Source organism: Dermacentor albipictus, chromosome 1 (genome assembly GCF_038994185.2).
Source record: "Dermacentor albipictus isolate Rhodes 1998 colony chromosome 1, USDA_Dalb.pri_finalv2, whole genome shotgun sequence".
In the NCBI taxonomy this organism is placed as follows: domain Eukaryota; kingdom Metazoa; phylum Arthropoda; class Arachnida; order Ixodida; family Ixodidae; genus Dermacentor; species Dermacentor albipictus.
The window spans coordinates 92248931-92265335 of record NC_091821.1 but is presented as its reverse complement, the minus strand read 5'-3'; the positions used below and the strand labels follow the sequence as shown (position 1 = coordinate 92265335).

Sequence of the window (16405 nt, the reverse complement as noted above, 5' to 3'; positions counted from 1 at the left end):
ATTTGGCCCCTAGTTTTAAGATCTTCGCGAAATTAAGATTGCACACCTACATTTTTTTTGCAGCTGCTGTACATCATCTTGACAACATAAATTTACGTTAAAAGTAGGCCGTTTTATTCGCGACACAGTTCGGTCACTATGAATATAAATCGCGAAATGGACGTTACTTAAGAGACAAGCGTTTTAGGGAAAAATTTTCTTTCGTTTGTGAAAGCTGTTTGTCATTGGGCCGCCACTTTCGCTAATGCGCTCCCTACTATTGGTCGGCGCCTGTTTCATGAACCGCTCTAGCGCGTGACCTGAATTTTGAATACGGGTGCCAATAACTGTTTTGGTTAATTTTGCTATAAGACCCACCGCTCAACGCGTGTATACACTTGGCTCTTAAAACTCTAGACACAAGCTCTGTATAAACGCAGACTACTAAATTACACTCATAAAAATCAATATTCGTGCTCAACTTCAGCACGAAAGCGGCGGCTCTAATGAAGTACAGATTTGAATACCAGATTACATCGAGCGAAGTATACAAAAGTAAAGATTGCGAACATCATAAGGGGCAGATGGTTAAATCACGGATATTTGCACGTGAGTGCCTCCTCCTAACAAAAGGAAAAAATAAAGGTAACTGTGTTCACGTTGAGTGCATAACTGACGGCACTAAGAGACTAACGCAATAGGTTTGGACGCATTGTTAGCGGGCGCCTCAACGTTCGTGCGCGATTCAGCGAAAATAGAGTCGAAAAATACAAACGGGGACGACAATGTTTTTTTCTCAGTATGCGATAGAGAAAATAAAGCAGACTGGCACGACTTTCTCGCTGTCGTGAAACGACATTTCGACCCCAGGTTTTTGTACCTGTCAGTCGACGTCTACAGGTAGAAAGCAATCAATTAAAATGCATTATAACTTATCACAGTTTGCTTGGGTCGCTGTTCAAACTGCAGTTAAGCAATTAACGCAGTGAGAACGCTCTACTACAGATATCCCTGGTATGTCGCGCAATCGACTGCATTAAAACTAATAATAATAATAATAATAATAATAATAATAATAATAATAATAATAATAATAATAATAATAATAATAATAATAATAATAATAATAATAATAATAATAATAATAATAATAATAATAATAATAAAAACCTATTTGCTCCCTGATTCTGTTCTTTGGAAAGTGCGAGAAATCGTCCTCGTGCGAAGAATTCTAGAACACGTAAGTTAATATACCGATTACGTCGTTCAGAGATGCCGGTAGCATGAAATGCCCCATTGCAAAAATTATGCTGAAAGTTAGGTCTAAATGCTTTGACGAGAACAGCAGTTGTACTCCAATCTGTAGCGCGCGTACAAACAATTACGCCATTTCAGTTAGAGCGGCGCATAAAAACAAGCACAATGTGAATAATAAAATTTGTCTTTTATTGTTGGTTGTGCCTTGTGTAAACAAATAACTCCGGGTAATCTGATATCCGCAATTCACTTTCTATGCTATTATTCAGGCTAAATATATGGCATCGCATATACCAACGAACGCTCCATCTATGAAACATGAGTTAAAAGGAGGCACTTTGACTGGTAGAGCATGAACTGTGTTTACTGCTACGGTAATATCACAGTTGGGCAATGTTTTCATGAAGTGGGTTAGCAAGATTAGGCATTTTATGTATGAACAATGCATGTTGAAATTATCGAAAGAAAGAGGTATCCAAAAAGTCTTGTAGTGGCACCTAAGTAGTCTTCTGAACAATAACTATGGCACGCTTGCGCCACATTATTAAAAACTTTAACTATAGATAGTCCTAGAGAAAATGACACATGCGGTTCGGAGCGTCAAGGAGCATAGTTTTTTCATAAGTGCAATTCTATGCACCGGTAAAGTGAAATCGGCGTATGCCATTGTAAGCGTTCAGACGCGTTCAATTTATGCTCTCCCGTAAAGTTGTACATGCGCCAGAGATCAGTGAATCTTTTCATGAACTATATAGAATATTGCCATCTTTGTGATATTTATTTCTAAGTGATTATAGGGCTGTCTAATATTTTGGGTCGTATCTTGTAGGGATTCTTTTCATTCGATTCAAACAACGTCATATCACCTGTCGCGATAGGCTGCTGGTCACGGCGTAGGGGGGCATCCACATGTATGGCTCCATGCGAGCAAATTACGAAGAACAAAAATGAATAGACTAAAAAGAATCGTTAAAAATTACCATTGCAAGCAATACTGACAGACAACAAACTAGTTCCTTCAGTACTGGGCATAGTGGCAACGCTTTTGAACCAGGTATTAGTAATAAGTATACGTTCATTATTATCTGAACAGCTGGCTAAAGGAACAAAGAAGAGAAATAGAGCACTTAATGGCTGAAAAAACGACACATATATCATGTTCGCCGTTCCTTCCTTGCACATAAATTTCCCTAATGACACTTTGTCATCGCTCCAAAGTAGAAAAGATAATCAGACATGACAATACATTCCGCTTCTTCGAAAAGAAAAGTATGTTGTATTACCTGCCACCTAGTTGAACTGGCACAAAAGAGAGAGCGTGAGAAATTGTATACTCACCTTGAATAGCCGGACGCTTGAAACACGCTCTTTCTGACGCTCGCGCAAGATCGAGAACGTCAGCTGACCGCTACGCCCTGCCCGTCAGAATAAAATAAAGCTGAAACGAGGTGTGTCTTGGGCCACACGGCAGCGCACGAAAGCGAATGCAACGGGCGTTAAGAGTCAGTCACAGAGCCACTCTGAAGCCGCCGCCTTAACGGCCGAGAAAGCAGCAGCTCCCACAAGCAATGCGCGCGCGCGCGCTCCGCAAGTTGGTGCCGAACAAACTTTCGGAGGAGGCAACTATGCGCGGGAGTGCGGCGGCGCAGCGTCGCGAAGGCCAGAGCAAGTCGACAGGGCTGCGAACCTCGGGAAAGCTCCGGGCGCAACTCCGCGGCTCGCAGGCCGGGGCGCCCGCAGCCGGGCAGGGTCCGCCGCGCGGCGCTTCGGTCTCGGGGTCCGCCCACGGGGCGCTCGCCCCTTCCGCCAGTGCACCTGTTCGTCGGCCACGGCGCGGGCCGGGTCGGTGGGCATCGCGCATCGGCGGTGCTGGCTAAGACCACGGCCCTCATTCGCGAAACCGTAATTCGCGTCGATGCATCTTAAACTGCGCCGAGCGACACTAAACACGGCAAATGACGCACACACACTCCCGCGCGGGACGGGAGAGCGCAATCGTTAAGCGTTCCTTACCTCTTGGCGCTTCATCCGATAGTGAGATATTCTTAGGCTCTTCATCCGCTTTTGTGTTGAGAAAAGAAAAAAAATGAAGGAAAGCCAGACCGTATTTCGCAATCATGATTTTCCTCGAATTCTAGAAAAAAATTGTTATGCTGCGTTTCATAATGGAAAATGAGAAGAATCGATATATAATAAGGTTGCAGGTTATGCTAATGAACGGAACATACCAGCTTTGCTTCATCACTTTCTCATTTTAAACAGTAATGAGAGAAAAAGGGCCCCATATCAAAGTAATATATAATGCGTGAGCTCTCTTGACGGTGGATGTAAAGCAATATGGAGAAGAAAAACTTTGCCGCAGTTATTACCTCGTTTCGCAGCTGTGCTCCAGGAGCTAGATTTATATGTGATTGCGCAATTAGTAACTGGGTAACTTTCTCGAATATCCGCACGCTCACAAAGAAAAAAAATGAAGAGGAGGGGGAGAAATAACTTTCATCATTTCATGCCCCTGAGGGGGGGCTCAAGCAGGTATAATATCTTCGGTGTATAAACCGCATTGCTAAATCAGCCACCGAGCCGTAAACAATTTTACAGTCCTGCAGGCTGAATCCAGTTTCAAAGATGCTTGTACTTCACCCCTTCACGTTGATCATTCACCCTCTAGTATTTATTATATGTATTTGTAGGAGAGATGGGCATCATGGGTGCTACCGGCTACTCCTTCTCTCTTAGGCCAGCACTGCATATGAAAAATAAGCAGGCTCGAACAAACAAACGTTTAAAAAAGACAGAGACAGTCATAACAAAGATAGGCCGGCTAAAACAAACACACAGACGAGAGATCAATTACCCTCATTTGCGTTACCTGCGGCTTGCCTAAGTCTACCAAAGAATGCAGAACTCGTCAGTTTTTCACTTCCTAACACTTTGTCATAGGCTGTCTAAATGAAACGGGCCTGTTTTAATTATGGTTATTTTCGTGCATCGTCAATCCGGAGAGACGTCTCGCCTACGTCATCGCCCGATTCTACCTTTCCGGCGCAGCAGGTGATAAGGATGGAATAGAACTGGGCGAGAACCGTTACGTTATACAGGGTGTCCCAGCTTACTTCATCCAGAGTTGAAAATATACGAACGACACGTAGCTGGAATGAACCAAGGTAATGTTGCTTGCCATCGCTTGGAGATACTAAAATTATTTTTAATCCCACCTAATTTGGTAATTAGCCTTAATTAAATAATCAACTTCTCAAATAATATAACTACATGAAAAGTGTCACTGAGAAAATTGTAGAGCGACATGAAAAACTCTCGATACAGCTTTCTGTTGCTCAATAAGTGATACATAAAAGTGTTTTTCCGAGCGTGAAAGAAGCCCGCATATGCACACAAAATTGCTGCGCCACTGGCCCCTCGAAGCACTCGAAGTACGTAGATCGCATTCAGGTGTATACCGATGGATCATGCTGGAAAGAAAGCTATACGTCTGCGTTTTAAATACCTGCATACCAAGAGAAAAGAGCTTATAAGCTTTGCCAGTTAACAACGTCCACAACTGCAGAACTTTACGCAATACTTTCTGCTTTACGTTACATATGTCAGCAGTCAGAACCACTTCGTTGGGTAATTCTGAGTGACTCACAAGCCTCATTGCTGTGCTTAAAAGAAATCAGCGTAAGAAAATCAAACAGCACATTCACATACAAAATGCAGAAGAGGTACGACATAGCGAAAAATCTACAGCACGACATAACTTTCCAGTGGATTCCAAGTCGCTGTGAAATCAGAAAATGTAACAGCTGACCACATGGCACGTGCAGCACATTGACAGAATGAATTATCACTACTTCCTCTAGCGGCGACTGATGCGCGATATCTATTGAACAAGCTACGTGGCAGATTGTTCAATGAAACTTGGTTCATAAATGATGCGCGGAACTCTCAATTATATAATATAGATCCTGGAATAGAATTCAATATTCCGTGTTAAATTAGTCGATCTGTTGAAACAACAGTTCATAGGCTTCGACTAGGCACTGCCTATACTAAAAGCTTCCTGTATAGGATAGGAAAAACTAGCAGTGCTACATGCTCATGTGAAGAGGCTGAAGAAGACATAGCACACCTTCTACACTGTAAAAATCACGATGCTCCTCGCAAGAATCTCTCGAAAAAACTACATAGCTTATACAGACGGCCACTGCTCTCATGAAATATGTTAGGTCCATGGACAGCAGAAAAACTTCAAACCATCGCTGCGCACGCCTTAGTAGAATTTTAGGAGGAATCAAAAATATCACAGAAATTCTAAGTCATGCAACAGTTATTGCTCGCATTGTTATTATTAACAGGCACCTTTAATTAGATGTTCAGTGTGTCTTCGTATTCATGTAGCGTTTGTATTTGTTGCATTTAGAGTGCAGCAATTAAGAGTGTTGTATCGTCGTCATGCTAGTTCTGCGCATGCACAGTATACTTCCGTTCCTTCTTGCCGCTCCCACTTCCCTTCCCACTTCAGGGGATAAAAGCTATCACACGCCCCTAAATAAATGTCTTCTATGTTCGAGCGATGTGTGCCTCATAACTGTTCGGCCGCGTGCCGTGGAAATGCTACAGTCGCGACGAGCCAGGATACCCCCTATTCGGTGAAAGAGGACCCGGAATCGGCAACCGCGAAGACAGCCTCGCCAACGACAAGCATGGCTCGTCATATGCTCCCTGCATGCAACGAAGGTACAGATAAGTGGAAGCCGTATCTCATTAAGGCAGATGCCTACATTGAAGCTAACGGAATCACAGATTCAGCCAAAAAGAGAGAACTTCTCGTGGCAGCATTGAGCACGCAAACCGTGCAAGTATTAGCCGGCAAGGTCGCACCGCGAGCCCCAAACGCGTTGAGCTTCAAGCAAGTTGTCGTAGTGCTAAACGAGTACTATGATCCGAAGCGACATGAAATGACGGAAAGTTTCAAGTTTTTAAATCGCTGCCAGATGGAAGGGGAATCTGTCACGCAGCTTCTGGTGGAAATACGCCGCATAGCCGATAACTGCAATTTTGGCAACGCCCTGGAGCGGATGCTCAGGGATCGTATTGTGTGCGGTGTGCGGTCAAGTGCCCTACAGAAGCAATTACTGGCAAAGGCTGACCTCATGCTAGCGGAGGCTGAAGCGAGCTGAAGCTGCCGAGAATGATGCCATGAAAATGTCATCCGAGCCAAAGGCTCTATTGAAATTGCAGGCGGCTCGAAAAACGCCCTCCGGGGAAAACAGAACCGCTGAACATCTAGAATGCAGAAGGTGCGGCAGCTCAAAACACGATATCTCAGTTGCGCATGGGCAAATGCACGTCGCTGTCGCTGTGGGTGGCGGGGACACCTTGCTAACAAATGTCAAAGCCACCCTAACCGCGGAAGGTTACCTACCAGAGCGATGCATACAAGTGCACTGGCTATAACGGAAACAATGCCAATGGACGATGGCAGTGACGAAGTCCACCATTGGAAATTGGTTTCGTAGCGTCAAAATTTTCTCGAGCCGCCAATACGCCGCTCATTTATATGGGGCGGCGTTCACGTAGCCATGGAAGTCGACACCGGGTCGCCAGTATGTCATTTCTCGGGAACTTAACATGAAGCATCAAAACCATTGGCCTGCCTTGAAGCCGTCACGTGTGAAGTTGTCTTGCTACGCAGGGCGGTTACCGGTGCTGGGCGACCTGGCATTACATGTGGGCTTCAAAGACGTGATCGTGGACTGTCCCCTCAGAGTGCTCGACTGCGAAGGGCCAAGCCTATGCGGAAGCTTGGACCTGCTGACGCTGCTGCACAATGCTGGTACACCGGTACTACATGTGACACCGTCCTGCGGAGCCACAGAAACGAGCGAAATTGACACCTGCAAGGTCAAGGCCATTTTCAGACTACCAGGATATCTTTACCACGGAACTCGGTCTAATGAAGGGTCCTCCAGCAAGCCTGCACCTCAAATATGGAGCAATACTAAAGTTTTGTAAGGCGAGATATCTTCCTTATGCTACCTGCTGTGGTTGCTCAGTGGCTATAGTGTTGGGCTGCTGAGCACGAGGTCGTGGGATTAAATGCCGGCCACGGCGGCCGCATTTCGATGGGGGCGAAATGCGAAAACACCTGTGTACTTAGATTGAGGTGCACGTTAAGAAACCCCAGGTGGCCGAAAATTCCGGAGTCCTCCACTATGGTGTGCCTCATAATCAGAAAGTGGTTTTGGCATGTAAAGCCCCATAATTTAATTTTTTTTCTTATGCTCTACCCGACAAGGTAGCTTTGGAGCTGGACCGACTCGTTCCCTTGGCGATGTTATCACCAGTCAGCCATTAGGATTGGGCAACGCCCATAGTACCGGTGTTAAGAAAAGATGGCTTGGTGCGGATTTGTGGCGATTTTAAAGTTACATTGAACCCATTTTGCGCAATCGAACAGTATCCTATTCCTGTAATGGAGGATATGTTCGCAGCTTTAAGTGGTGGTGAATGTTTCAGCACCCTAGACTTGCGCGAAACTTAAAGTCAGGTGCCTCTAGATGAAGCTGCACGCAAACTTTGTGTAATCAATACGGGCAAAGGCTTATTTTGCTATAATCGGCTTTCGTTCGGAATATCGTCTGCACCGTCGATCTTCCAGAGAAAAATCGACACGATTATCAGTGGCTCACTCGGCGTTCAAGCCTATCTTGATGTAATCGTGTCCGAGAAGAAAGGCGATAATGGAGAGCGATTGAAAGTCGTCTTAGAGCGTTTTCGGGATTATGGGGTTAAGTTACGGTATGACAAATGTCAATTTCGACAACTGGGTGTTATATCCCTTGGAAATCTCATTGACGGCGAGGGCCCTCATCCAATAGAAAACAACGTGGAAGCTATCATGCGCACACCTTATCCGCGGAACGTGACCGAACTAAAGTTATTTATAGGAATGTTGACTTTCTACACGAAATTTCTGCCAAACATGTCAACGTACCTAGCACCGCTGTATCAACTATTGGAAAAGAACGCGCGGTGGCAATGGAACGCACCGCAAAAGGCTGCAAAAGTCTGAAAAATGCTCCAATTCTTGTACATTTCGGCCCTGCAAAGGAACTCAAGCTAGAGTGCGATGCGTTGTCACTGGGGGGTCGGAGCAGTTCTGTTTCACTCTATCAACAACGTAAATAAACCTATAGGTTTTCGTTCAAGAACACTGACCCAAGCAGAGCGGAACTACTCCCAGTTAGAACGTGAAGCGTTGGCTTTGGTTTTCGGTGTAACAAAATTCCGGGACTATCTTCTAGGTCGTGAATTTACGTTGGTTACGGATCATCAACCACTCGTAAGCCTGCTGAAACCCGACCGCCAGACACCGAATATGGCGGCTGCACGAATTCAACGCTGGGCACTGTACCTCGGAGGCTACAAATACAAGCTTCACTATGTTGCTGGGAAACAGCTACTGAACTCGGATGCCCTCAGCAGACTACCACAGCAGACGACCAGAGATGGAGGTTAGATGAAGGTGTGGTCTCAATGCGTGAACTGAAGGACCTAACAGCTGTCGACTCGACATTGCGTAAGGTTCAAGATTACGTGTTACGCGTTTGGCCAAAAAGCAAGACAAACACAAAGCCCGATTTAGTACCTTATTATGAGCGTAGGCTAGAATTGTCATTGGCCCACGACCTCGTATACTGCGGAAATCGCGTCGTCATACCAAGTGACGCCAGAGAGCGTGTCCTGCAACTTCTTCCCGGAACCCACCAAGGATCATCGGGTATGAAAGCCGTGGCACGCTCCCTATTTTGGAGGACAGAAGTTGATCGCGACATAGAGCAGCGCGCGGCCAGCTGTAGAAATTGCATAGCAAATTTACCTATGCCACCGGCCGCACTTCTCCTAAACTGGCCGAAGACGGAAGAACGGTGGTCTCGGATTCATATCGACTTCGCGGACCCGTAACCGGGAAGATGGTCCTAGTTGTAGTGGACGCGCACTCCAGATGGATCGAAGCGATTCCTATGAAGCTTGCAAATGTGGAAAGCACAATAAGGGCTCTGAGGAGCATATTTGCCAGTTTTGGTGTGCCACGTACAGTAGTATCGTACAACGGCACACAGTCCACGAGTAAGGAATTTGCCACATTTACAGCATAAAACATCACGCATCTCTGCACGGCACCTTTTCATCCACAGTCAAACGGAGCTGCTGAAAGGGCGGTGCGAACGATAAATGAGGGTATTCAGAAAATAAAGGGAGGCGATCTCGACGAGAAATTGGTACGGCTACTGTTAAATTATAGACGAACACCTCTGAAGACTGGGAAGTCTCCTTCAGAGATGCTCCTCGGGTATCAAATCAGATCGCGTCTAGAGACCTGCTTCCCTGTGACTGTTGCAGGTCCGACTGAGGGGAGCCACGACTGGACGCTGCATGCCGCCAGGCAGCAGCGTGTACGTTCGCAATTACGGACAGGGAGAGAAGTGGATCCCTGGTCGTGTCAAATCGGCGACCGGAGCACGAATGGTAACCGTAGACTCCCACTGCCATTGTCAAGCACCACGTCGATCAGGTGCGCCGCCGCTGGGATTTATCACCAAGGTTTTCGGACACCGATACGACTGCTCGTGGTCCGGGGTCCAACCAGACGCCAGGTCCCAGCACGGTCACCAATGCAACCACTTCCTTGGAAGCGGCCGCCCCCAGTTAATTCTCCAAATACAGCCGCAAATTGCGGATGACAGCATTCGACCTCGCACCCGCCTCTCCCAACCACCTTGAGTCCGGCCGAAGCTTCACAGCAAGTCCTGCGCCGGTCAACAAGGCAGCGCAAGCCAGTGCAACGGTTCCATTTTTGAGGAGAGGGCGGTGTTGTCTTAGTCATGCTACTTCTGCGCATGCACAGTATACTTCCGTTCCTTCTTTCCGCTCCCTCTTCCCTCCCCACTTCAGCGGATAAAAGCTCTCACACGCCCCTAAATAAACGTCTTCTATGTTCGAGCGGTCTGTGCCTCGTAACTGTTCGGGCCTCGTGCCGTGGAAATGCTACAAAGAGGGACATAATTCGCAAGTGCCCAACATTTTCTGTGTCAGCATCTTTGTTTTGTGAACATTTATGCTGTGTGAATTCATGTGTTGCGTGTGAACACTTTGGTTTTGTGAGTATTTCTACTCTGTGAACTCTTCTGCTGCGCGAACATTTCTTTATATTGCAGTACTGATACTTAGTACGTGAATATTCGTTCACGGCTTTATTAGTCCAGTTTGGGGATTGACAACTTCCCGACGATAACTCGTGTAAGAGAAGAAGAATAGCCGGTGCCACACATAGTCACCAACCTCTCCTTCAATACATTTAATAAAAAGAAAACACCAAGTTTCACAAAGTACACAATGAGAGTTGTCGGCAAGGCACGAGTACAGGCAGTAGCGCTCCAAGTGCTCCGTAGACATAACCACTTGGGAGAAGTTTCCCCTACGCTCTTGGATATATGAATTTCTAGGAATACCAGGAAAGCTCCATTGCAGAACAAGATGACCATAGGGCTGCTGGGGGAATAGATACGGTGTTCTTGTACTGAACGAAAGTGTGAGATAAGTTTCTGCATCTTGTCGACACTCTAATAAAAAATTCACCGATTTGGAACGCTGCTCGGACAGTCTGAATAACATCGGTATCCTTAATTTTGCGACGGAAATGCTGTATTTTTCAATACAGCAAGGCGTCCGCATTACACATGGGAAAACGTTCCAACGTGTTTCCTGTAGGAAGTGCACAGCTTGTCAAGAACTCATTTGTGGAAAGGTATCCTGTGTAATTGAAATCTTCAGGCACTTCTAGGCGCTTCTAAATCTGCATCAAAATGAAAAACACTCGTTAAAATCACAGTTAAAATGTGTCAACATCTTGGAGCATTCCTTATTGGACTTCCACTGCAAGTTTGAATAATACAAATAAACTGTTTCAGTAAAATGGCTTGCATTGTAGAGGGCTGAATATTTGCCCTCGTTGTCAGTTTTTCTTAATGTAGCCGGTTCACTTATTTCATTGTTTATGTCAGGCTTATATTGAATATCCGAATAACTGCTTTCCAAGTATGCTAGGCATGAAAGGGTTGGTATTGTCATATCTGACGTTCCTGTAAAGTGTTTTCGCATGGAGTCCACATTTGGTACATCGCACGTCCTCATTAAGTATGTGGCCGCCTTGACTACTAGAGGTGCTGGCTGCGACCAAACAACGGCTCTCCAGGTGTACCAGTCATCTGTATTCTCAGGCATGGTGTATGCGTTACCAGTCCTGAAGGTACTACCTCGTTTGATGGCCCGACTGGAACGATATCATCGCGTTGGCCTTCGAGTAATTCTTGAATTACCTCGTAAGGCGCAATGTGTTCCATTACTCACTGAAGCGCATCACTTACCCAGAGGGTGCAAGCAGACCAGAGAGTTCTATATCATATTGGGCGTCTACACCGCGCATCGAATTGTCAATCACCCCTTGATCGTCCCATTCACCACCCGTTATCTCGCATGGGAAAAATGGCGGAATAATTTATGACTATCACTAACATTTCTGAACATGCTGCCTCAGTTTGGCTTCTGCCTCCAAAAGACATCACGAAACACGTATTCCCTACTTACCTCACAATCCCTGACATACACAAAAAGTCTGATATGCCTGTTTCGGTGTTATTCCAATTGGCTCAGTCTCACTTGTTCGAAAAGTTTCCAGATTATCTTCAAGTTTTCACATATGCATCTGTGCACAGCGACTGTCAAGGCGCCTCTGCAGCTTCTTCTGCCCTTCGACTCAAGTACGACGTGTCGTTCAAATATCTCATCCAACTTCGTCAACAACTGCGGAGCTAGCAGCGATTAATGTTGCACTGAAATACGTGCAAGAGGAGTTAACCACATCGAAGATTGCCATATTTATGGACTCCCGTGCTGCCCTTAGCAGGTTACAACACAGTCAGATTGATTGCCCAATTGTGCGTAGCATTACTGACTCTGCGAAAAAAATTTCATCACGTGGGGTATCTCTAGTTGTTGAACGGATACCTTCACAGGTAGGAATCGCCGTAAATGGAGAGGCTGATCGACTGGTTTCAACTTGCGCTCATAACAACTGTGTCTGCCCTGAAATTTTGTACAAGCTTTATAACACTCGTCTGCTGATTCGTCACCGCCTACTCAACCAGCATCTAGACCAGTGCGTCGCAAACGGAACGTTGCCTCCCCATGTTCGAGGTCGAAGCTTGCCTCGTTGCGCTAGAGCGCCACCACTCAAGCTGAGTGTTGGCTGCGTGAACGTTTATACAGACAAGGACGTGTGGCCAGTCCATCGTGTACGTCTTGCGGCTGCTGCGAGGCACTTCAGCACCTGATATTGAAGTGTCCCGCTTTAAGTGCGCAGCGTATGTCGCTAGTGAGGGACTATCACCTCTTTGGTGTGCGGTGTACGACACTCAACGAATGTTTGTGGCCCAGTGGTTGTGCGCCTAGACGCGATCAGGCGCATCGCGCCCCACTTACTTTTCTAGTAACTAACTTAGGATCCCGTTTACAGTGTCGATACTATTTCTGCTATTGAACGTTCTGTAGTATCGTGACCTCCGTGACCGGCCCTACTGTGTGTAATCTGTACTGTGTGTTCTACTTTATTCTTTTAGACTTGTTCTGTTGGTCTTTCTTTAATCTTTGCTCCCCTCCTTCCTATCTTCCATTTCTGTGTTGCTGTCACCTCCCTTCTGAAGAGTAGTCAGGCATTGTGCCCCTTCCGGTGGCAGTTGCCAGCCTGCTCCTAGCTTTCCCTTTCCTGGTAAACTTATTTTATTTTTATTTATTTAATACATACTGCGGACACGAAGTTCATGCAGGGTGGATAACACAATATTAGGTTACAAGAAGTAAAACTATGTTAATACAACAAAATGCGGAAACAATACGACAATAATGTATGTTTTCGAAACAAATAATAATAATACACTTGCCAAAACTCGCTGAAGAAACGAACATTCGCCACTTGTTCTGAAGGTGTACAGTTTCTATGATTCTGAAGCTGCACGAAATGTCATAAAACTATATTTGCAATGCAGATAATATAATTGGCGCGTGGAGAGGTTAAGCTACGCTAAATAAAGAGGAGAGCGAAGAAAAACGTATTGCTACTTGAGTTTGAAATCAAAGTAAGTTAACGCGTAACCTTATCGGCATTGCCTTATCAGTACGCCTGATCAGCATTGCAGGTACACTATGACGAACCTGAGGAGGTCGGAATGGGTGCGCTGCCTGAAATCAGGAGAAAGTGGGACAAATACAGGATATGCCGATCGACTGGATAAAATACTTAGCTGTGCACTAACCGAGTGCAAAAATTTTAACGCCACTCGCACGCAAGATTTCTTTGTCGCAATTTTCTTTAAACCATCATTACAATAACAATTGTGTGTGGTGACGTGAAATTTATTTAGGGTATTGCGAAGTATTTGGTGGGAGACCTTTGCATGGACCACTTCTCCATTGAAAAAGAAATATGCTTATCTCGCAAATGTTCAGATGTGCGGCTAGGTTTTCGAAGGCTACCTTGAGAATGTGCCAGCAAAAAAGTCCGTAGACGTTGTGTTTGAGTGATATTACTCAGGAAAACAAGTCAGTCCTGCAGTCAGAGGTCCTGCACGTTAATCTGAAAGTGTCCTATGAGTTGTCGACTTTTGCCATGACGTTTTCTTCGACCGTGACGACAAGGATCTCATTATGCCAAATCAGGACGGGTCCTGTTTGTACGATACCTTGGCGACAACGATTACATACTTCTTAACAAAGTTTTTTTTTTATTGAGGATTAACATACCAAAGCTGTAAGCTGTACTGAGGATTATGATGAACAATTCATTTGCGGTCTCTAAATTAATTTTCTTGGCCCCGGACACTTCAAAGATTTATGTACCGTCCACAAAGGCATTGCGACCGCTCAATCGCACATGCGGAGAGCGGCAGACGCGGCTGCAGGCATTCCGCGTGGCACCACGTTCCCACTGGCACAGTTATCGATACACCCACGACCAGGAATTACGACGGACGGACGGACGGACGGACGGACGGGTGGACGGATGGACGGACGGACGGACGGGACGGGACGGGGCGGTGGGTTGCGCCACCAAGCTCTTGCTATTATACTGCCTAATGTCCCACTTAGGTTAAAGGGAAAAAAAAGAGAAAAGAACCCACGATGAACTCTCATGGCCCAATTTTCCGACCAACTATTGTGAACTTGTTTTTGTACGTCTCCGTTTTTGTCACTTCCCTCATTTTCTTCCACCAATCTTGCAATCGCCTCTTACTAATCTCTATTGCGGCCATGTTTACTTTCCCGCTGATCTCGCTGAACCCAAGGGCTTCAAGGAGGTCAGAGGTGCCTAAATCGACTGCTGGGCAGATATCTTCACATTCTAACAAAACATGCTGCATCGTTTCCCTGGATTTACCGCAGCAAGCACATGTTTCTTCTTCCTTCTTATATCTCGCTTCTAAGGTACGTGTTCTAAGGTATTCCGATCTCGCTTGGAAAAGTAATGATCTTTCCTTTGAGTTACCATAAAGTGTTTCTTGCCTGATTTATTTATTTTTTTTCTCTTAAGTAGTTACTCATGGCAGGTTTCTTTTCCATTGCCGCCACCCATGAGATTATTTCAGCCTCTCCGATTTTCCACTTGACGTTCTTTGTTGCTGTGGTGCTCGCCCTACTGGCCACATACTTGCTAGTAAGCTTCCTAGTTCTTTTCCTCCACTGTGGATCAAAGTAGTTTTCGTTAAAAATACCTCAACACTCTCCCAGCACATTTACTTTCATCCATATTCCTCAGTCGTTGTTCGCAATCGATTTTACTGTGATGTTCCCACCCTTCAAAACTTGTCCAGCCCATATCATCCTGCACCGTTTCATTTGTAGTTTTCCCGTGAGCGCCGAGCGAGGCCTCCCACTGACCTTTGCTTGCCATCGTGTCCTGATTGTACCCCTGATTTCAAGCAAAAAACCGCATTTTCAAAAGTAAGTCCTGGAACCAATACACCTTTGCACATACCCCGGAGCAGCTCTTACCTATTGTATCCCCGTAGCGCTCTGTGCTTCGTCATGGTTGCATTTCGCTTCCCCTTTACTATTATGGTTTTATCCTGTGTTTCCATATATCTATTGCCTTCGTTTATCCATATGCCAAGATACTTATATTCTGTTACCCGAGATATTTTCTGGCCCTGTATTGCCACTGTATGTTAACTGTTTTCATTGAATACCATAATCCCCGATTTTTCACTGCTAAATTTCAAGCCTAAATTGTTGCCTTCCTGTCCACAGATATTAGTCAGACGTTGCAAATCCCTTTGCTTGTTAGCTAGCAACACAGTAACGTCCGCCTAAAAAAAAACCTGGAAGCTGCTGCTCTACTACTGTAGCCACCTGTTTGTTTGAGAGATTAAACCCGATATTACTTCATTCTGGCACCCTCGCCACACTCACCATGTACATTATAAACAGCAGCGGAGATAAAGGGCACCCCTGCCTCAGTCCCTTCTTGATATTAACTTTCTCTTCGCTCCCCATCTCTTCCTATTCAACGCAAGCGGTATTTTCTGGGTAAATCTTTCTCAAAAGCTGTAGACAATCGTCGCCTAAGCCTTCCCCTTACAGAATATCCCAGAAAATGTTGTGGTATAAATTGTCATACGCTCCTGTATTGTCTAAAAAGGTCACATATAACGGTATACTTTCTACTTTTGATATTTCAATGCACTGAGTAAGAACAAATAAGTTATCATCTATACGCCTACCTATTCTGAAGCCATTCTAAAGTTCTCCCAAGATACCATTATTCTCTGCCCATGCTTGCAGCTTTAATTTGATTGCCTGCATTGCTAACCTGTATATTACCGATGTAATGGTCAACGGTCTATAGGAGCGAATTCTTTCTCCTCCTTATCTTTATAAATTAAATTCATTCTATTTTGTCACCAACTGTCTGGTATTCTTCTAATTTTTGAGGTTTTTCCACTGCTTTCACCAGAGCTTCCTTACGTTTTGGTCCTAGTTCATTAATCAGCTTAACGGGAACTTCGTCTAGCCCTGTGGCTATACGCTTAGGAATTTTTTCTTCGGCTTTCTT

The 16405-nt window shown here is 45.3% G+C and overlaps 1 protein-coding gene across 7 annotated transcripts in view; it reads left to right on the top strand.

Annotated features, from left to right (window-relative positions):
- LOC135902673 (uncharacterized) overlaps window positions 1-16405 on the top strand; it is an 84484-nt gene that overhangs the window by 39692 nt on the left and 28387 nt on the right. Inside the window, exon 4 of one of the 7 annotated variants that reach the window (XR_010564566.1) lies at window positions 9643-10291. The exons of the other annotated variants lie outside the window; for them this stretch is intronic. The gene's annotated coding sequence lies outside the window, so the exon portion shown is untranslated. Of the gene's footprint in view, window positions 1-9642; window positions 10292-16405 lie in introns of those variants that run through there. 7 annotated transcript variants of the gene reach the window in all.